At 40.2% G+C, this 23025-nt stretch overlaps 1 long non-coding RNA gene across 1 annotated transcript in view; it reads left to right on the forward strand.

Annotated features, from left to right (window-relative positions):
• LOC143666628 (uncharacterized) overlaps positions 1 to 23025 on the forward strand; it is a 161056-nt gene that overhangs the window by 120885 nt on the left and 17146 nt on the right. The window contains exons 4-5 of the long non-coding RNA XR_013167703.1: positions 18941 to 19004; positions 21100 to 21232. This is a non-coding gene — a long non-coding RNA (uncharacterized LOC143666628). The remainder of the gene's footprint in view (positions 1 to 18940; positions 19005 to 21099; positions 21233 to 23025) is intronic.

Raw genomic sequence — 23025 nt, forward strand, 5'->3', positions numbered from 1 at the left:
CATTTGTTGATATTTATTGAAATAAACTTCATTACTTTTTGATCATTATTCAAAAAATGCTTTTACTTCCGTCATGCTTATAGCAGTCCTTCGAGACAGCTACTATGATCTTATTTGACCGATGAGAAAATCGGCATCAGAGGGATTATTTGATTTACCCAAAGTCATACAGCCCCTGAGAAGTAGGGCCTGGACTGAAAATAGAACCTGTCTGATCACAACTCTTGCTCTATTCGGTGTGTATGTTTTTTTCCTTGGAAGAGGGCTTTGAGGATGTGAAGAATTTGAGTAAGTGGAAATGAGGGGAAAATGTTCCAGGCAAAGGAAATAGCTTCAGCAAGGTCCTGGCAGGTGTGGATAATGGGACAATAATGTATGCATGTGTGTGTGTGAGTGTGTGTGTGTGTGTTGGGGGTGGGAGAAGTGGGGGTTGGAGATGGGGGTAAAAAGGACTGGAGACAGGATGGGGAAGCCTTGAATGGCATGCTAAAATATTTCGACTTTCTTTCCCAGCTGACAGCAGGGTATTGACATTTGCTGAACTGGTAAATGAGCTGACGTGAACAAGGGGCCTTTTAGCATCATGGCGTTTTCTCTACTGCTCTTTACTTCATTAACTTCCATGGGGAAAGTGACGACCAGGACTACTCCTGCCTTCAGGGTCAGGAGGGTCCGAGCACGTGCTCAGGGCCAGGCTGCAGATTTGCTTTTGGGTCCTCCCCATGGGAGTGCTGGAGAGGCTGTGACCTGCACAACCACTGACTGTCGCTCTCCTTTTGACCCTTGGACCTTCCAGTGTCTGGAATCTCCCAGACTAGTTTTCTCATGTCCTACTTTGCCTGACTCCCTTGCATTTCCCTTCTCTTCTGACCTCTGAGCTAATGAGACAGACCCTGTGGTTCCTGTGAACTCCAGCCTGGACCTTTACCTCCAGCCTCCCTGTGACTCTTCAGCTTTGACCCAAGGAGGAATTGTAGTTCCTGGAAGTTGGGGTAAATCGGGAGTTTCAAATGTGTTCTCTGGTTTAATGCAACCACCGAATCCTAGGTAATCCGAGTTGGTTAACTAGCTCACCCTCATTTTCTTTCAAATTCATTGTCCTTGTTTAAAAAACGACACTCGCCTTCTTCATCATAATAACAATACATGCTTACTGTATAATATGAAGAATATGGACAAAAATATAACCATTGAAATAATAGCCAACCATAATTCCATAACCCACAGACAGCCATCATTAACATTGGGCATATTTCCTTGCTATCATTCAAACAGACAACACAAATCACACATATGTCTCTCTCCATGTAATGCTTATGTAATTGAAATGATGTTGAATGCATAATTTTGTATTCAAATTTTTCACCCTCATAAAGCCATTGCAAATTTTTCACACCATTAAATCTTTTTGTAAAAATTTGCAGATATTATTTTGACCTGGGCTTCAAATGTTCGTTTCAAATGACACCAAGCTGGGGAGAAAAGACCACCTAAATCAGATAAACTGGGTGCCACGAAGCCACACCTGTGATGGGTGCACAGGAAAGTAGAGGAGCCAAGCAGAGGGACGACAATTTCCCATGACGATGAGGGTTGGTGGTACAAGAGATATAGTATATTATTAAAGTAGTATAATATTAAGGGAAAGAAGAGTATGTTCAATATAATTTCAGTGGTGTTAAATAAACATATGTGCACATATGAACAGCCACATACTTGAAAAATTCCATGTAATGAAAGGTCGTTGCCCAGAATATTAATAGAGATTGTCTCTGGGGGATGGGTTTATTTTTTTCTTGATGTCTTATTGTAATTTCCATATTTAATGAATTTTTGTAGTGAGAATTATGCATTGCTACCTATTCATCCAAGATGCGAACATTCCAGTTTATTTAACTGTCCCCTATTGAGGCCTTTGGATCAAAGGCCCACAATTTTATACTTATAAACACTGCTGCTTTAAATATTCATTTATTTGTTCAACAAATATTTGAGAGTCTACGATGTGCTGTATATCTTAGTGTATATACCTACTTACGTTATACAACTCCTATCATGTTACTTAGGTGGAAATGGAAGAGTAAAGAAATAACTGTGCTCGATGGGTCTGTGCATTCAGATCTTTCAGTTCTGAAGCTTTCATCTTTGTCAAACCACTTTTCCCAAACGTCAAGTCCTCTTTGGCAGAAAGGAGATTCACTTGGATATAGTGAGTCACAGATATCCTGGAATAGCATGTAGTGCATTACCTACCTGGAACCCTTTCCATCCACCCTGTGTTGACCTCCTTCTCCCTTGTGCACTAAATCTTGGCCCAATGGACCAAAGCATGTATTCTTGTGCCATGGATACTTGTCTTCATTGGAAGCTGTCCTCCCTCTGCTTGGCTGTGGTATTTTCCTTTGCACCTATCACAGTTGTGACTTCATGGCGCTCACTCTTGCTCTCCAGCTTGGTACCATTTGGCAGGATAAATTGAAGCCCAGCCCCAGTGTTACCTCCACTCTGAAGTTCTGCAGATGCTCTCAGACAAAGTTCACAGCTTTCTTTATGTTTCCTTAGAACTTCATGTATGGTCCCGTTAAAAAAAAAGAAAACATACCTTAGTATCTTTGTCTCATTGAGTAGATTGTTAGCTGTTTAAGAGCAGGGACTACATATTATTCACTTCTGTTCCTGCTCATTTGTTTCTATTTTGTCAATTCAGCTACTTCCTTCTAAGCCCACTGTCACCATCCAAGCCCATCGTTTTCCACCTAGAAGACTGCACCAGTGTCCTAGCAGGATTCCTTGATTTCACTGTGGTTATCTTACAATCCATTTTCCACACAGCAGAGGGAGGGATCCTTTGAAATCATAAATCTGATTGTGTCACTCCTTTACATGACCCAACAAGATCTTTTAGACTCAGTCTACTTTTGACATCATGCTAGTAAACTCTCCCCATTAATGTGTTCCCCTTTCTCTAATCCCTCATAAATTACTTTTTGATTGTGAAAAATAACATATATACAAAAAAAAGCAATACCTTTCAAAGCACTTCACAACAACTAGCTATAGAATGGATTTCAGAGTTTGATATGGGTTACAGTTCCACAATTTTAGTTTTTTCCTTCTAGCTGCTCCAAGAGACTGGAGACCAAAAGAAATAGCAATATGATGATTCAGCAGTCATGTTCATTTGTTCAATCCTATCTTCTCTTTTATAACTCCACCTTCTCCCTTGATCTCTTTCCCAATATTTAGGGGTATTTGGGCTATGCCCATTCTAACTTTTTGATGTTGGGAAAGGCTGTTGATAATATGCAATAGGGGAATGGAATTAGTTGATGTTCTGGAGAAGTTGGCCCCTCTGGGTTTCAGGACTTATCTGTCCTAGGAACCCATCTGAAAAGTAATCATAGTGCGTGGAACCTTTATAGACTTTCAGATAGAGCCCTAGGTGTTCTTTCGGGTTGATAGGAATAGTTTTGGTTGGGGTTTGATAAACCATGATAAATTGCTGTATCTAGCTGAAGCTTGCGTAGTGTGAGCTCCAGAGTAGCCTCTCGACTCTTTTTGAACTCTCTTAGCCACTGTTACCTTATTTGATACAATTCTTCCCCTGACCCATTTTGGTCAGGATGGCATTGTCGATCCTACAGTGCCAGGACCAGGTCTGTCTTTGGGCATCATCTCCCACGCAGCCGGAGAGACTTTCACCGTCGGATGTCATGTCCCACATAGTGGGGAGGGCAGTAATTTTACTTTCAGAGTTGGATTCCTCATAAGTTACTTAAAAAAATTTTTTTAATTAAAAAAACCAATCAACACACAACACAAACCTTCTTAACGTATGAACATTCCATACTTGGTGTGCAATCAATGGCTCACAGTATCATCACATAGTTGTATATTCATCACTAGGATCATTTCTCTGAACATTTACATCACCCCAAAAAAAGAAATAAAAAGAAAAAAGAAAAAACTCATACATACCATACCCCTAATCCCTCCCTCTCATTGACCACTAGTATTTCCCTCCACCCAATTTATTTGAACATTTGTTCCCCCTATTATTTATTTATTTTTAATCCGCAATAGATTACTTTTTAAACTCACATCATTCTGTGTGATAGTTTGGAGTATTAGCCAGATATACTCCACTCTCTCTTCCCCCTGGAATTGTGGATGGAATATGTTTCCTTACCCCATTGATTTTGAGTTTGGCCCTTATGTCATGCATTGGTCAATAGCATGTAAGTGGGCATGGCATGGGCAGAGGTCAGAAATGTGATTGAATTGCTGGACTTAGCCCCTTCACTCATGGTTAGCAATGACAAGTCCTGGGTAACCCGCTGATCCCAGAAGCATGAGAGATGCATGGGACAAGCCTGAACTGAACCAATGGCCTGGAGCCACTCCCAGACTGGATCAGCCAAACTTAAACTGCACCAAAAATGTATGAGTGAGATATCAATGTTGTAAATTTCTGGTTGTATTGCTACACAGCATTATCATGGCATAGTTGACTTATATATGCTGTTTTTCTTTCTTCATAGTCATATTACTTTTGAGATTTCTGTCTTTTCTCATTAGGACATAGTTTCCATGAGAATAGAATCATTGTCTATTTTATTGACTCCATATCTCCCCCACCTAGCATATAGTACATACCAGCAAATATTTTGAATGACTAAATACTTAACACAATACCTGAACCCAACCAATATTTGCTGAATGGAGTTGTTGAACCATCCAATCAGTTGTGTTGTGCCTTAACAACCACGTCTTTAGACCCAAGTTGGCACATGGACCAGAAATGGTTAGTGCTGAAACTTCTCCCTGCTTTCCTGCCCACCCCACCCCCCACAACGAAAGATCCTCCTTGTAAGAATACGCACACTGAAAACAGATGATGTGTCAACTCAGTAATTTAAACCATGAATCTGTACTTGCTTAAAGATGAACTTGTTTGGAAGGAAAATGAGAAAAACACTTGTGACTGTCCAACACAGTCCCTGGGTAAGTGCATCAATTCTGGTTCTCGGCAGATCCAGCACACATAATAAAGGAAAACTGCTGAGGTCAGCAGCAGAGAGAAGCCTCACTCCTTGTTTTCACCAACACAGTTTTGGGGATGGTAATCATATCTATTAGCCAGGGTGACACCGCTGTGGGTCTGGCAGAAAAACGAGCTCTCCCACATTGCAAAATGAGCAAAGTGGAGATCAATAAATCATAAAATTAGTTGAGACATCATCTATCTTTCGTGGCTTCCCCTTTATTCCCACCACAGTCCCTCAGGACACGAATTCATTTATTGCATTTTATCGTTGGGAAAACATGTCAAGGTTTGGAGGCTGCGTTCAGTTAGGGGAACAGGGACAATAATGCGTCATTAATTAGGTGGGTTTCGGAGGTCCAATCCAAACTGTGGTCTCAACTGACTTCCATAAATTGAGTTTTAGGACTGCTTCTGTGTCTTGTATTACTTCATCAAAAAAAGTGTTATTGAAATATGCCCTGAGAGGGAGAGAGAGAGGGACGTGTCCGCTAACTCTGAAGAAGCAATAAATTTGAAGACAAACCAGGTGATAAGCCATATGCAGTCTGAGTTGTCTAAAGATTCTTTCTGTTATCTGCATGTAATTGAGTAACCGTGGCAATCTGGAGGATACAGACCTTGGGAGTTCCTCTCTGTGTTATCTATGGGCTGTCTTGATTTGAAGGCATATATTAACCGTATTTTTAAAGTTTCTAAAATTGCAACATATTTTTCATTGGATATGTTCATTTTATGTAGGTTTGTTACTACATCAAAAATATCCTGGAGTCATGGACACATGATTGTTATTAGAGAGGGTATTGTACCATTATATATTGTTGTACAATAAACCACCCCAAAGCTTAGTGAGTTAAGACTAGTTTATTATCAGTATGGTTCTAGGAGTTGATTATACTCAACTGGACAAACTTCTGCTCTGTGGTTGGCTCTGCTGGTTAGGGCTGTAGTCATCTGGGGACTCAACTGGGCTGGAGCATCCAAGATGGCTTGCTTGCATGACCACATGGCCACATGGCAGGCTAAGTGGTGCTGGTTGTTGGCTGGGAGTTCAAACGCTGTGCCTCATTTCTCCTCCATGTATTCTCTCTATTTGGTTTGGGCTTCTCCCAGCATGGTGGCTGGGTTGCAAGAGGCAGATGGTGAAAGTTGCCATCCTTCTTAAGGCTGGGTCAGACAATGTGATGGACACAAGGTCAGCCCAGTATATGGAAGAGGGGAAATCATATCTACTTTTTCGTGGTGAAGAATGGCATCTGTGTTGGGGACCATCTTTGGAAATTAGGAATCCACTGAACCCTAATAAGTCTAATGTGGCCCCTCCTTTGTTGTCATTCTTTTGTGCAGCAAAATATCTCCCTTCCTCTCTTCTCTGAACATCTGGACTTGGCTAAGCAAGGAAGAGGCTACTTCTAGAAGGGAAAGGACTTTATGCTCCGAAAAGAGGAGTAGCTAGTGGTTTCCAAAGGCTCATATTAAGCCAATCTGGTCCTTTGGTGTTATTGGGACAAAACACGAACAACTCTTCATTCTCCTGCCTGCCCCCTAAAGGCAAATTTCCCTTGCATTCCCCCATCTCAGTAAATGCCACTGCCTTATCCTCAGATGCTCAGGACCTTCACGTTGGATTCATCCTCAAGTTTCTCTTTCTCCCACATTGTACAACCAACCATGAATAAATGGCCAAGATAAATCCACAGACCATCTACTTGTGTTCATCTTTGGTGATACCTTACCAATCCAGGCCACCTTCTCATCTCCCTTGGACTATTCCAATAGTCTTTAAAACTGGAGTCTCTATTTTACCTCCTGTGTGGTCAGTCTTTGCTTCATACAATGGCTAGAATGATCTTTAGACTAAACAATCAGATGATGTCACTTATCACCCCCCACCCCCCGCTTATAACACTCCAGAGGCTGCTTATTGTGCTCAGAATAATACCCAAACCATTTGCCATGGTGTACACAGACCCCTGCCTCCTTCGTCTCTCAGCACTCTCCCTCCTGCCACACGGGCCTTCTTTCAGCCCTTGAGCACACCAAGGTCATTTTCATCTCAGGGCCTCTGCACCTACTGTGTCTTCTGAAAAGCTTTAGACTCTGGGGATGCATTGGTGGAAGTCAACGCTCTTTGGTGCTTTCAGAGACGGTAAACAGCAAACAAGTCAACACATGGTTAAATGTCAAAAGACGGTAAGCATTATGAAGATAAATGAAATCAGGTAAGGAGATTGAGAATTGTAGGAGGGGCTGTCTCAGTTTCCGTTTTCTATTTTTTAAAGCAATTTTAATGAGATAGATTCCCATTCCAAACAATCCCTCAAAAGTGCATAATGTTTCACCATATCATCACAGAGTCGTGCATTCATCACCACAATCCATTTCAGAACATCTTCATTACTGCACAAAACATAAAAATAAGAATAAAAATAGAAAGGAACACCCAAACATTTCATACCCTTTCTCCCCCTATTATTTATTTATTTATTGTCTTTATTTTCTTACTCATCTGTCCATACACTAGATAAAGGGAGTGTTAGTCACGAAGATTTCACAACCACTTGGTCACACCATAAAATCTATGTAGTTATATGATCATCTTCAAGAATCAAAGCTACCAGATTACAGTTCAACAGTTTCAGGTATACCCCTCTAGTTAACTCCAATACACCAAACATTGAAAAGGGATATCTATATAACGCATAACCTCCAGAATGACCTCATGACTCTATTTGAAATCTCTTAGCCACTGAAACTTTATTTTGTTTCATTTCTCTTCCCCCTTCTGGCCAAGAAGCCTTTCTCACTTCCATGATGCCAGGGCCAGGCTCATCCAGGAGTCATGCCCCACATTGCCAAGGAGTTTTACACCCCGGGAGTCATGTCCCACGAAGGGGAGGGCAGTGAGTTCACCTGCCAAGTTAGCTTAGAGAGAGAGAGAGGCCACATCTGAGCAACAAAAGAGGTTCTCTGGTAGTGACTCTTAGGCATAATTATAAGTAGGTTTATCTTCTCCTTTGTAGGAATAAGTTTCATAGGGGTAAGCCTCAAGATCGAGGGCTTGGCTTAATAAATTGGTAGTCCTCAATACTTGCAACAATATCAGGGATTCTCCAGGTGGAGAAGTTTAATATTTCTACCTTTTTCCCTGGTCATCAAGGAGATTTTGCAAATATATATATATATATATATATATATTTTTTTTTTTTTTTTTTTGCAAGGGCATGCTCTGGGAATCGGTCTCCGGCACGGCAGGTGAGAATTTTGCCACTGAGCCACCATTGCACCGCCTGCAAATATTTTTTTTTCTTTTTTGCCAAGAAGTATACTGGGATGTATTGGATATTACACTAACCTATATAAACCAACAAAATCTCATTCCATATTCAAGGTTCCATGTAATTACGGTGTTTGAATACACTGATCATACAGGTTAAATTAGATAGTGTACTACAGAAAATATAAATTTTGCACCAAATAAGCATTTCTTCTTTTGGTCTCACACAGAAATTGAAGTTTTAAAACACCATCAATATCACACTTTACCCTCTAGTCTGATTTAGCTTAGTCCTAACCAGATCAGCTTCATTCATATCTCTAAATGAAATCTGATTTCTTTTTCAACTTTTTAAATAGTTGCTGTGTGGGGTAGTGCTGACTTTCATAGTTGCAGAATTCTAGCTCTTAGGTGTCACACAGATACCCAAAGTTCCAGGGTATGACCAGGTGATACGCAAAAAATTCACATTTCAGAATTTAGAAATAACAGTTACAACTCAGGAATAGATGTGACTGCTGTAAGAACTTACAATCTAGGAACTGTTATAATAAACCTTCCCTTACAACCTATGCTGTTGAATTCAATTCTCAGAGTTTGCACATTATAGTTAGTCCATATTAGAGAGGCATTAAATTATTTGTCTTTTCATTTCTGGCTTATTTCACTCAACATACTGTCCTCAAGATTCATTCACCTAGTTTCATGCTTCACAACTTCATTCCTTCTTGCAGCTGCTCAGTAGTCCATTCTATGTTTCTACCACATTTTGCCCTTCCGTTCATCAGTTGATGTACCCTTAGCCACCTCCATCCATTGAAAATCATGAATATTGCCACCATGAACACCAGGGTGCTAATGTCTATTTGTGTCCCTTCTTTCAGTTCTTCCAAGTATATACCTAATAACGGGGTTGTAGGATCATATGGCAACTCTATACTTAGCTTTCTGTGGAACCAGCATATGCTCTCCAGAGAGGCTGCACCATTCTACTTTCCTGCCAACAGTGAATAGGTACAACTCTCTCTCCACATTTTCTCCAGCACTTGTATATTTCTGTTTATTTTTTAAACCTTTTATTCACACCCCACGCAATCCATCCTAAGTAAACAAACAATGGTTCCCATTATAAACAACACATAATTATGCATTCACCAACACATTCTATATGGGGACATTTCCATTTTGTCTGCAAATAAGAGGAGGAAAAAAAGAGAAAAGAATAAAGAATAAAAATAAAAATAAAAGGAAAAGGAGAAATAACAACACCACCCAAAATCCCATACCCCTCAGGAGAAACAACACCACCACCAAAAATCCCACATCCTTCCCTCATATCTCTCTTTTTGACATTTTTTTTTTATGGGCAGGCACCAGGAACTGAAACTGGGTCTCCAGCATGGCAGGTAAGAACTTTCCCTGCTGAGCCACCATGGCCTGCCCTGACTTCTAGCTTTGTATGTTGCCTTTACTACATTTAATAGAAGCATATCACAATATTACTGTTAACTATAGACCTTAGTTTGCATTGATTGTATTTTTCCATATACCATCCCATTTTCAATACCTTGTAATGTTTACATTCATTTGTTCTCCCTCATGTAAAAGCATTCTTATATTTGTACATTTAATCACCATCATTGTCTTCTCTAGGTTTCACTAAGTTATACAGTCCCATTATTTATCTTCTAGTGTCATACATTAGCCTTCCTGTTTCAACCATTTTCACACTCAGAAGCCTATTTTTGTCCTTGGGTCTAAAGTGACTCTCTTGTAGACAGCATATGATGGGCACTGTTCTTTAATCCATTCTGCCAGTCTTTGTCTTTTCATTGGGGAGTTTAATCCATTAACATCTAATGTTATTATTGTAAAGGCAGTGCTTTCTTCTACCACTTTGTCTTTTGGATTTTATATGTCATATCTCATTTTTGCCCTCTTTTTACTCTTACTGATAGTTTTCATTTCTATATTCCAAACCTCTATCCCCTGTCTTTTCCCATCTGCCTCCAGTGCTCCCTTTAGTAGTACTTGTCAGGTCTATTGTTCATAAACTCTCTCAGTGTCTGCTTGTCTGAAAATATTTTAAACTCTCCCTAATTTTTGAAGGATGGTTTTGATAGATATAAATTCTTGGTTGGCAGTTTTTCTCTTTCAGTATCTTAAACATATCATACCATTGCTTTCTTGCCTTCATGATTTCTGCTGAGAAATCTGCATATAGTCTTATTAAGCTTTTCATGTACATGATGGATCACTTTCATCTTGTTGCTTTCAGAATTCTCTCTTTGTCTTTGATTTGACAGTCTTATTAGTTTAAGTGTCTTGGAGTAGATCTATTTGGACCTATTCTGTTTGAAGTATGCTGTGATTCTTGGATCTATAATTTTATGACTTTCATAAGAGATTGGAAATTTTCAGTGATTATTTCTTCCATTATTCTTTCTGCCCCTTTTCCCTTTTCTTCTCCTTCTAGGACACCCATAACATGTATATTTGTGTACTTCATATTGACATTCAACACCTTCAGACTCTGCATATATTTTTCCATGTTCTTTTGTTTATAGGATTTCAGCTGTCCTATTCTAGTTCACATCTGAACTACATGATATTGTGAATCCCTTCTTCTGCCTCTTCAAATCAGCTGTCATAAGTCTCCATTGTGTTTTTCACCTCTTCTGTTGTGCCTTTCGTCTGCATACATTCCTCCATTTGTTTATTTTGAGCTTTTGAGTTCTCCTTTATGGTTACCCAATGTCTGCTTTATATCTTTGATCTCTTTTGCTGTATCTTCCCTAAATTCATTGATTTTTAAAATTCGATTTAGCGTGTTTGTTTGAACATCTTCAATTAGTTGTTTCAATTCCTATATCTCGTTTGAAGTGTTAGTTTATTTCTTTGACTGCACCATTTCTTCAGCTCCCTAGTATGACTTGTGATTTTTTTGCTGGTATCTAGGCATCTGATTTTCTTTATTGGTTTGTTCTGGAGATTGTTTTCTCTCTCTTATCTAGAGTTTTCTTGTTGGTTGGCTTTGTTTTCTATCTGCTCTTTGACATTTAGCTCAAGTTATTCTAGACCTCTAGCATAGCTTCTATTTAATTGATCAGAATATTTCAGCCCCTGTTTTTCTGGTTCTTGCTCTGCCTTTATGGAACTTTTTTTTTTTTTTTTTTTTTGAGGAGAATCTCTGCAAATATGCAATGCAGGCCCAGGTCTAAGGAAGAGAGTGTAATCAATGTCAAGTTTCCCTGAGGATGAGACCTGATAGGTAGATGGACTTTTCTGTGCAGATGGTGCTTGTCAGCTCTCAGCTCCCCACTGGTGTAAAGTGGAGCAGTACCTTTAATTCTCAGCAGACCTTGTCCCTGCCAGGGACATGGTTGAGACAAAAGCTGAGCTAGAAGGTGGGCTTAAGCTGTTTCTGTTTTCCAGCCCCTGGGGTATGAATTCTTTGTCTGTCAGACATCTGAACTCTGCCCTTGCCTGGGTAAGTGCTGACAATGGAAAATGGCTGAGGCTTTCTCTAATGAGGCACTTAGATTAGTTAAAAAAGAAACATGAATCATGGTGATGCATATGCAGCTGTGTGATGATATTCTGAGCCATTGATTGTACACCAAGTATGGAATGTTCATATGTTATGAATGTTTGTGTTTGTATGTTGTTTTATTTTGTCAATAAAAGTATTTTTTTAAAACAGTCTATAATAGGTTGCATTTGGATCCACCAACCTTGACACTATTCCACCAACAGTACATATAATCAAGGCAAAATGAAATACCTTTTATGCAAAAATTGTTTGCTGCTGTTGGTTTGAAGTTATGTGCATAATTTAAATATGTCTAATAGAGAACCTATAGAGTAGGATTAAGACACAAGACAGCTTTTCCAAATGAACATGTGATAAATAAAAGTAAGTGTGCTCTTAAAAAAACCATTAAAAATTCCTTCTCAGAGCCAGTCCTTAGCCCCCAAGTTTCACCAATCAAAAGCCAGAGTTGTTACCCAGCTCCATGTGCTCCTTTTCTTGGGGCACAGCTCTTTTCCAGTATTCTGAGCTTGGCCAACTCCAAAAGTCTCCATTTTTTTCCCCCATCAGCCCCACCTCCTCTCTGTTGAGAGAGACCTCAGAGTTCCTTTCCTGCTTGCTCTGGGTTTATCTGTGCTGAGAGCTTTTTTTCAGCAGTCAAATTTGTTAATTAAAACTACAATTGGAGCTTGGTTGTGCTACCTTCCTTTGCTTCTAGAACAGACTGCTTCTTTTTCCCTTGGGGAAATGTCACCAACACAGCCTGCCATGCCAGTCGGGGAGGGGGGCCAGATACTGCAGCTTGGAGGCTTTACTTACAGTTCTGTGCTGTGATTTTGGCCTTTCCACCCATTCCAGACTGGTGTACAATGTGTGTCCAGTTATGCCTGTCCCCCAAACAGTTGTTCCAGACAGTTCCAGACAGTCACCAGCTGCTTTAGAGGATTAACTACACTCCATAACTCCCTAAATAGCCATCTTGCCCTGCTTCTTCTTTAGCTTTTTTTTTGTTGTTGCATGGGCAGGCACTGGGAATCAAACCCCGGTCTCCAGCATGGCAGGCGAGAATTCTGCCTGCTGAACCACTTTGGCCCACCCCTCCCTCAGTTTGTATAGCATGGTGAGGGAAGGTTTCACTGAGGAGGTGCCTTTGAGCGAAGACTGGGCAAACCGAGGGGTAAGCTATGCCGATTTCTGCAAGCTAGTAGGAAGAGCATCATGCTGTTTCAAAGACTCCAGGGTGGGCAAGTACCTGCAGGACTTGAAAATGGTGGCTATTATCATAGAACATGCGAAAATAGAAGTCTTGTAATTAAATGCAGAAGCCATGGAGGTGAAGCAATGATGGGTTCCACTAGGGGGTTTACATGAGGAGGGTCTTCTTTTTAAGGAAGAAACTGAGATATATGTGCACAAAGGAAATCTTTGTTGATCTGATGGAAAGGGCCTGTCCACAGTTCTCATTCTCTCTGCCTGCCTGCCTATTTGTGCTAGGTTCAAGGTTTGTGACTGCCAGCATGATTTCCCTGTAAGAGCAGATGCCTAATAAGAAAGAAAAATGCCAGCCCTGTTGATGAAATCTTCTCATCCTGGTTGGCACTTCTGAAAAGGGCAGCAAAGGAACTGTAAATGCCCATTCTGATCTTTTATTTGTGTTCATCACCCCAAATAGGTGTGTCAGAAAGCTTCTGGCATCTGGGGTCAGATGGACCCAGGTTTTCATTTTGCCATGCTTTTTTCTCTTATGGGATTTGGGTGAGAGCTGCTGAAACCTGGACCAGTGCAGGGACAGTGGTGATGGTGCTCAGGTTTGGGTTATTTATGCCTGGCATTATTGCTTGCTCATTCTGTCTCTAAATTTTTTTTTAAATATGCCAAACATTCACATGGTTCCAAATGAAAATCTGTATTGAAAAGGCATCCTAGTTGCAGGGGTGTACAATGATGGTGTGCAGGATGGGGAGGAGTGTTGTATCCCTGATATCGTTTATACTTGCTAGTACACGGTGATAATGAAAAGCAGATGACCTTCAGTTGCTTTCAAATTTTCATTTCATAGTGATTATGTTCACCCCTACTCTACTCAGCCCCTCTTATATCATTTAAAAAATAAAGTTTTGTCTTGGAATAATTTTAGATTTATAGAAAAGCTGCAAAGGCAGCACTTTGCAGAGAATCCCCCAATTTACCCTTCATCCAGCTTCTTCTGATATTAGCATCTGGCATAACCATGGCACACGTGTCAAAACTGAGAAATTAATATGGGTGCAATACTAGTAACCAAACTACTGACTTTATGCAGATTTCCGGGCTCTGCCACTAATGTCAGGTTTTTCTTTTCTTTTCTTCCTAGGATCCAATCCAGGACGTCACATGGCATGTAGTAGTTGGCTTCATTATTGTTTTTCAATTTCTTTACCAAAATGGCACCATATTGTCTGTGCCTGGCAGAGTGGACCACTTGTCCTGCTTCTGCAGCTTGTCGATCCACTCCCCTTCCACTCCTACGACCTCTACCCTGCTCTCTCTCTGCCCAAGGGAACAATTTCCTTCTTGCTTAATGTTTCATCTTGACAATACAAACAAATACATATTTGTGTCCCTCCAACTTCTTTGTATCCTTGAATCTTACAAATTTCATTGAATACATATAAGCTGGAGACCACTGCATACCGGGACAGAGTCACCCTCATTCTTTTAGTATGATTTTACAGGACTGCATCGGGTGGATATAAAATAGTTTATTCACTCATTCCCTGGTGGATGGGCATTTGGGTTTTCCATTCATTAGGTATTACAGTATTTCAGTGATTCAGTTGCAGTTTTCTTAGGAAGAAAGAGAGGCTAGGAAAGGGAAAAGTAATATTAATTTGAAAATCCATAAAGAATGGCAGTGAGGTACCTTCGCTGTGGAAACTTGGAGACCCCTAAGGACTTACCTATCCTCTCCCCTAAGGGACTGTCTCTTTGTGATGGCCTAAACTGGGTGGCAAACTTTGGAGACCATACCTGGTGACTCTATAGATGAGACATTAAGCTATGTACTCGCACTTGCTTTGCAACTGTTGCTGGGGGAAGAAAATTCATGCCAGCTCAGGAAATGGACTCCAGTCAATAAGCACTTCAGTGCAAATATTCTCTCAGAATAATTCATTAACTCCTGCAGACCTTGTGGTCAGGCACAATTAGAATCTTCTCTCACCGAAGCCACCTGCTATTTAACTGGCTGGGCCTAAGGCCTGCAAAATGGAATCAAGGAGGCCGAGGAGACTTCCATCAATTAAGGTGGGGGGAGATGGAATTGAGGAGACACCTCGATGCAGGAGTAAGCAAAGGTTGTTCATGGAGACAGAATGGGTTTGAATCCTTGCTCTACTATGGTCTTAGCTGGGGACCTTTGGGCAAGCACCTTACCTCTTTGAGTCTGAGTTTTCTCATTCGTATGATCTGGGTAAGGATTAGAAGAGGTGTAAAGTACTTCAATTGAGGTCCTGTTGTGGCAGCAATGGCAGCATAGCAGGAGGTTGAGAGGATGCAACAGGAGAGAAGTTCTGAGGAGGTTAGCACAGCTGCTGGCACACTGTAAATCCTCTTGCGTCTGCTTCCCCCACCCCATTCCAGTCCCCAGAACTCTGTCTAACCAGTCTACTCTCCGAGTTCAATTCCAAACAATAATAGCTCACATTCATTAAACATTGGCTATGTATTGAGTACTTTTTTTCTTCCCCCTGAAAAAAGAATCTTTGGGGCAGGCCATGGTGGCTTAGCAGGCAGAGTTCTCATCTGCCATGCTGGAGACCCAGGTTCGATTCCCGGTGCCTGCCTGTGAAAAAAAAAAAAAGTAAGAAAGAGTCTTTTAATAAAAATTACTCATAAAAATTGTAATAAACTTCAAAGAGCAAGATATTCCTCAGTACATTTATAAAAGAACATTTGGTCCTTTCACAAAAAGCTCCCCATTAATTTAACTATGTTTCTTATTTACAGATTAAACATAAAATCTCATTTATAGCAGCTAATCATATTACACATAAGACAAGCATTTCCATATTCCAATAGATTTTCCCAGAGTTCCCAACTCTAGATTTTTTGTAAGAAGATTCACCTTTCTTGCGCATAATAAATAAAAACACAGCTTGTGTTTTGCTATTTAAAATGAAAACAAAATATCTATTAAAATTATTTTCCTCTGCCTTTCAGAAAGAGGGGCAAGGGATAATATACTAAGAAGTTCCACAGTTACTTGACATTTTTACCAAATTCACAATCAAATTCAAAAGGGAGGATAACCCTAAACCTTACAAAACCCAGGGACATGCAGCCCAGCCTGCCCCACCCCTTCACTCTTGTAAGGGTCCCTGCTCTGCAGGGAAGGGGCAGAGAGGGAGCTGGATGCCTGGGAAGGGAAAAGAAAAGAAGAAGATTTAAGTCCTGTGCTAAGTACTTCTTATGCCTTAACATTTTCCAACTGTACAGCAATTCGGCGGTGGGTAAATATTATACCCATCGTACAGTTAAGACAACTGAGGCTCTGGGAGGTTCACTACCTTCTCAAGGTTACATAACATGTAAGTACAGAGCTGTAGTAGAAACCCAGAACTGTCTGACTCCACAGTCTGTGCCTTTAACCACTCTTCTACAAGACCAGTTCGACAATGCAAAGAGGGATGAGGCTGAGCCTTTTAATTTCTGGGCAGATAAGACAGGAATCCCAGAGCTGTCATCCCAATGGAATGGTGTGGTAGACTGAATTAATTGCTCCAGTGTAGACATTCTTAATCTTAATTCTTATCCGTGTAGGTATGGATCCATTTTAAACAGTACCTCTTGAAGACATTATTTTTGGTTTAGGTGTGGCCTAACTGAATAAGTTGTAATAAACAGCAGAAAATCAGACGTAGAGAGAGAGACACGGGAAGAAGCTGAAAGCAAGAAGTAAACAGAACCCAGATGAGGAAGGAGACGATGTCACCATGTGATGGGAAAGCCAAGGAACCCAAGGATTACTGGCCAGCCAGAATGCTACTGATCCCGGGAGGTTACTAATCCCTAGAAAGCCAAGGCCTTGATTTGGATTTTGGCATCTGAAACTATGAGCCAATAAATTTCCATCATTTAGACCAACCCATTGTGTGGTATTTCTCATCGCAGCCTGACAAACTAAGCCCCGTGGAGCATAGGAAAGATGTTTCTGAGTTAGAAGCAGAGCCACACGAAAGCATGAAAGACTTAGGGAGTCATGGGGTCCATTCCTGAGGGCTCTGAGATGGCCAGATAGAGCCCAACCATCTAGGGGAGTGAAAGGCCTCATGGGAGCAAGCACTAGAAAATCAACCCAGGCTTTAAATGGCTTTGGTGCTACAGTAGATCTGATACGATGAAGAGTGTTGTTTAAAGCATTTGTAGTCTCCTAAATCTATAGACTGTCTAGTTGAATTGATTGATTGCCCTGTTTAGCAAACATTTTGATTTGGTTCATTCCAGCATTTTGCTGAAATGTTTGGGGTTGGTTATGTTCCTAGTCAAATACTGATTGATACATTTGCATCAAGTGTCTTTAAGTGTCCAGCTCCATGCTAGTACCTTAGAGGGAAATATGATCTATCATCAAGTAGTTACTGTCCATTCGGGGGAAAACTTAAGTAACACAGAACAAATTGCTCTATTGTAGTTCCACAAATGTATATACATATGCATACATGTATTTATCATGCATTGATTTTATCCTTCAATTTTTCAGTTGGGGGTATTTTGGTTATCTATTGCCAGAATAATTACACATAAAAAACCGTCCCCAAACTGTGGCATGAAATGATGAACATGCCTTTAGTTTGTGCATCTGGGAAGAGGGCTGGGGAGGTTTTGATGAACTCAGCTGGGCTTGCACATGCACCTGCCAGACACCTGGGGTCTGCTGACCTATGCTGGGCTCAGCTGGTGGTTCTGCTGCAGGTTGCAAGTTTGTGGATAAACTGAGTCAGCTTGAGTCCATGTATCTCTCACCCTCTTCAGACCAGCTGGGGCTTCTCATGATAGCAGAGATGCAAGAAAGCCCAACCAGCTGCACAAATCCTGCTTGTGTCATGCCTTCATCCCGTTGACCAAGACAAGTTACATGGCCAAGGTCAAATGCAAGAGGTGGAGAGAAACTACCAAGTTACATAGCAAAGAGTTTGCATTCAGGGAGGGGAGAACACAGAGGAAGATAAAAGAAAGGCCTTGAAAGACTCATGGCGTATTGAAGCAGTTAAGAGGTTTGCTTCCTTCATGCCCCAGTGTTCCTCAGATTTCAGCATCATGGAGAGCTGTGCTTCCCTTTAATTGGTTTTTTTACAAAACAGTTTCATTGGGATATAGTTATATACCATACAATCCATTCAAGGTGTACAATCAGTGGCTTTTAAGATAATCACAGAGTTGTGTATGTATCACCACAATAAATTTTAGATTGATTTTACTCCAAAAAAGAAAAAACCCACCCCTTAGATGTCACCTCTCAATCCCTCTATCCTTCGCCAGCCCTACATAACTGCTAATCTAATTCTGTCTGTATAGATTTATTTCTATTTAAAGAACATAAAATATTACTAAGTATAGCCATAGTTTGATTAGGTGTTTTTCCCCCATATATCACCTTATTATTAACATCTTGTAATAGGGTTGTACATTTGTTATAGCTCACGAAAGAACATTCTTATATTTGTACTATTCACCGCAACCATCATCCACGACAGGATTCACTGTGTTATATCATCCCGTGTTTATCCTCTAACTCTCCTTCTAGTAACACAAATGACGTAAACCGTCCCTTTCATCCACATTCACATGCATAATTCAGCAGTTAATTATACAATAATGTGCTATCATCACCTTTATCCATTCCAAGCATTTACAATCAACCTAAATAGAAATTTTGTACAAATTAAGCATCAGCTCCCCCCTCTTTATCCCCATTCTGTCTCCTGGTAACCTATATTCTATATTCTAACTTTATGAGATTGCTTATTATACTTAGTTCATATCAGTGAGATTATACCATTTTGTCCTTTTGTATCTGCCTTATGTCACTCAGCATTACATTCTCCAGGTCCATCCAAGTGATCGCACACATCAGGACTGCATTCCTTCGTACTGCTGAATAATATGCCAAGGTATGTGTATACCACATTTTGATCACCCATTCATTGGTTGATGGACATTTGAATTGATTCCATTTTTTGGCAACTGTGAATAATGCTGCTATGAACTTCAGTATGAAAATGTCTGTGTATGGCCCTGTTTTCATTCTTGTGGGTATGTACACAGTAGGGGGACAGCGGGATCATATGACATTTTTACAATCAGCTTCCTGAAGCATTGCCAAAGTGTCTTCCACAGCAGCTGCACCGTCTGCATTCATTCCCACCAGCAGTAAGTGTTCCCGTTTCTCCACATCCTTTGCAACATTGTAGCTTTCTGTTTTTCTAATATTGGCCATTCTAGAGGTGTGAAATGATATCTCATTGTGGTTTTGATTTCTGTTTCCCTAATAGCTAGTGATGCTGGCTATTTGTAGTTCCTCTTTGGAGAAATGTCTATTGAAGTATTTTGCCCATTTTTAAACTGGATTGTTTGTCTTTTTATTATTGAGTTGTTGGATTTCTTTATATATTCTGGATATTAAATTCTTATCAGATATGTGGTTTCCAAATTCTTCCATTGATTAAACTGCCTTTTCATTTTCTTAACTAAATCCTTTGAAACACACAAGTTTTTAATTTTGAGGAGTCCCATTTATTTATTTTTGTTGCTGTTGCTTGTGCTTTGGGTATAAAGTCTAAGAAACCACTGCCTACCACAAGAATTTGAAGATGCTTCCCTACAGTTTCTTCTACAAATTTTATAGCTCTGGTTCTTATATTTAGGCCTTTGATTCATTTTGCATCAATTTCTGTAGAAGGTCTGGGATAGGAGTCCTCTTTCATTCTTTTGCATGTGGATATCCTGTTCTCCTAGCACCATCTGTTGAAGAGACTGTTCTGTCCCAGTTGAGTTGACTTGGAAACCTTGTTAAATATCAATCAGCCATAGATGTGAGGGTCTATTTATGAGCTTTCATTGGTCAGTATCTCGATTTGTCAGTATCATGGTGTTTTATCACCGTAGCTTTGTAATAAGCCTTAAAGTCAGGAAGTTTGAGTACTCCAAACTTGTTTTACCTTTTCAAGATGTCTTTGAGTATTCGGGGTCCTTTTTCCTTCCAAGTAAATTTGATAATTGGCTTTTCCAATTCTGCAAAGTAAGCTGTTGGAATTTTGTTTGGGATTGCATTGAACCTGTAAATCAATTTGGGTAGAATTGACATTTTAATGATGTTTAGTCTTCCAATTTATGAACATGGGAATATCCTTCCATTTATTTAGGTCTTCTTTGATTCCTTTTAGCAATGCTTTGCAGTTTTTAAAGTGTATAAGTCCTTTATATCTGTGGTTACATTTATTCCTAGATTTTGAATTTTTTTAGTTGCTATTGTAAATGGTATTTTTTCTTGATTTCTTCTTCAGATTGCTCATTACTAGTGTTTTTACACTACTGATTTTTGCATGTTGATCTTGAATCTTGCCACTTTGCTGAGCTTTTTTTGTGAACTCTTGTAGCTTAATTGTAGATTTTTCAGGACTTACTATATATTGGGTCATATCATCTGCAAACATTATTTCTTCCTTTCTTATTTAGATGCCTTTTATTTCTTGTTATTGCCTAACAGCTCTTGCTAGAATTTTAACACAATGTTGAATAACAATGGTGACAGTGGGCATCCTTGCCTCTCCAGATCTTAGAAGGAACGCTTTCAGTCTTTCACCATTGAGTTTGGTGGTAACTTTGGGTTTTTCATATATTCCCTTAATCATGTTCTATTCCTGTCTTTTGAAGTGTTTTTATCAAGAAAAGATGCTGGATTTCGTCAAATGCCCTTTCTATGTCAATGGAAATGATCATGTGGTTTTTCAACTGGGGTGTTTTTAGTGGATGGATATCATGAATCTCATGTTTCCTTCCTTGCTAGGGCCAACAGAAGCTCAGAGTGAAACTTAAGCTCATCTCTTCCTAATGACTATAATCCCCATTCCTGATGCTGTCCCTGATCTTCATCTACTATGAACCTCTCCTCTATTGATGCTTACCTCTGGCTTTGTTTCTCTTCTCCTTCTAAGGTATCTTCATTTATTTTATCCTGTTGTATTACATCGCCTTTTTTTTTTTTAGCATCTACAAAATACTTTCTGGAATAAGGTGGAGGCATGAAAGGATACACTAAAATGCCAGATGAGGGATATGGATAATTACTCCACCAACGTTGATTGAACCAGGCTCTGTACCTGGTCCTAGGGTTACACAGGTGAGTTTTGCACATTTCCTGCCCTCGATGAGCTCACATGACAATAGGCTATAGTGGAATTTCTCAACCTCAGCGCTTGTGATATTTTGAATGGATCATTCTCTGTGGTGGGGTTGGGATTGGGATGGGGGGTGGGACGGGCTGTCCTACGCAGTGTAGAATGTTGAGTAGCCTCCCTGTCCTGTGCCCACTAGATTCCAGGAGCACCCCCCCACCTCAAGTTATCACGACCAAAAGTATCTCTAGACACGGCCAAACTTCTGCTTGGAAACCACTAGGCTCTAATAAGTACAATTATAGGAGGATTGGGAGCCCAGAAAAGCCGCCTAAGCCAGGGCGAGTCTTGTTAGAGGAAGTGACAGTTGAGTGGAGGCTGGAGGTGGGGTTGGAAGAGCCAAGCAAGTGAAAGGGAAGGGAAAGGTCATGTGTGGGTGGAGCTGCAAAGGGCTGGGCAGGAACGGTGAGAAATGAAACTGGAGACTGGGGAGAAGCCAGGTCCTAAAGGTATGGCCTGGTTGACTGTGCTACGGTCCTTGGATGAATTTGATCCCGTGGGGCAACACTTCTCAACCTTCAGTGTGGACCTAAGAGGTGAAACTTGTTAAACATGTGGATTCCTGGGTCCCAATCCAGGCATTTTAATCCAGGATGTCTAGACTGGAACCCAAGATTCTGAGTTTTCTTCCTATTTATTTAATTTTTTGCATGGGCAGGCACCAGGAATCGAACCCGGGTCTCCAGCATGGCAGGTGAGAACTCTGCCTGTTAAGCCACCATGGCTCGCCCTCTATTTTTAATGAATACTTCCCTTCCCCCTCTACCCATCTCCTGGTAATCTCTAATCTCCTCTCTATCTCTGCAATTTTGCTATTTCTAGTCATCTGTTGTAAGTTATATCATACAATATTACCCTTATGTGTGTAACAATTCACTGAGCTTCAAAGTTCTTTCATGCTGCAGCATGCCTTGTAACTTGATTCTTTCATATAGCTCAATAATATTCCATTGTGTTTGTGTAGCATATTTCACTTATCCATTCATCTATTGGCAGACAGCTTTGACTATTGTGAATAACGCTGTTCTGTACATTGGCATGAATCTGATTTTTAAAGATGCACCTTTGATGATTCTGATACAGGTGACCCTGGATTTTGAGTCCTCAATCTGGGTCATTTTATTGCACTTTGAGAGTGCCACTAGTAGTCATGAAAAGCTGAGGCTTCGTAAGCAGGAATGTGAAGGGGTCAGGTTTATAAATGGTGCTTGCCCCAGCCAGAGTTTCTAGTCTTGGCTTGTACCTGAAAATCACCCACTCACTCCAATCGTTTCCAAATATCCAGGGCTGGGATACTAACAGCAATATTTTATTTTATTTTTTGCTCATTCTTCTTTTATTAAGCATACATCTGCTCTTATATTCATTCATTGAAACTCATTTATTCAACACCATTTTATGCCATTCGATTTTCAAGGTACTGGGGATATAGAAGTGAATAAGCCACAGTCTCAACTCTCATTAAAATCACCTTTATAAGCAAATAAAGTACTTTAAATAATATGAACAAAAGTAAAACATGGGAAGGAGATAGAGGGGGTACTTGGTTTCTTCTTTTTAATATAACAGCTTTATTGAGATATATAATTCACATTCTATATAATTTATCCATTTAAAGTGTATAATCCAATGTTTTTAGCGCATCCACAAAGTTGTGCAATCATCACAAAGCAATCAGTTTTTGGACATTTTCATCACTCCAAAAAGAAACTCTGTACCCACTAGCAGTCATTCCCCA

Source organism: Tamandua tetradactyla, chromosome 23, assembly GCF_023851605.1.
Source record: "Tamandua tetradactyla isolate mTamTet1 chromosome 23, mTamTet1.pri, whole genome shotgun sequence".
In the NCBI taxonomy this organism is placed as follows: Eukaryota; Metazoa; Chordata; class Mammalia; order Pilosa; family Myrmecophagidae; genus Tamandua; species Tamandua tetradactyla.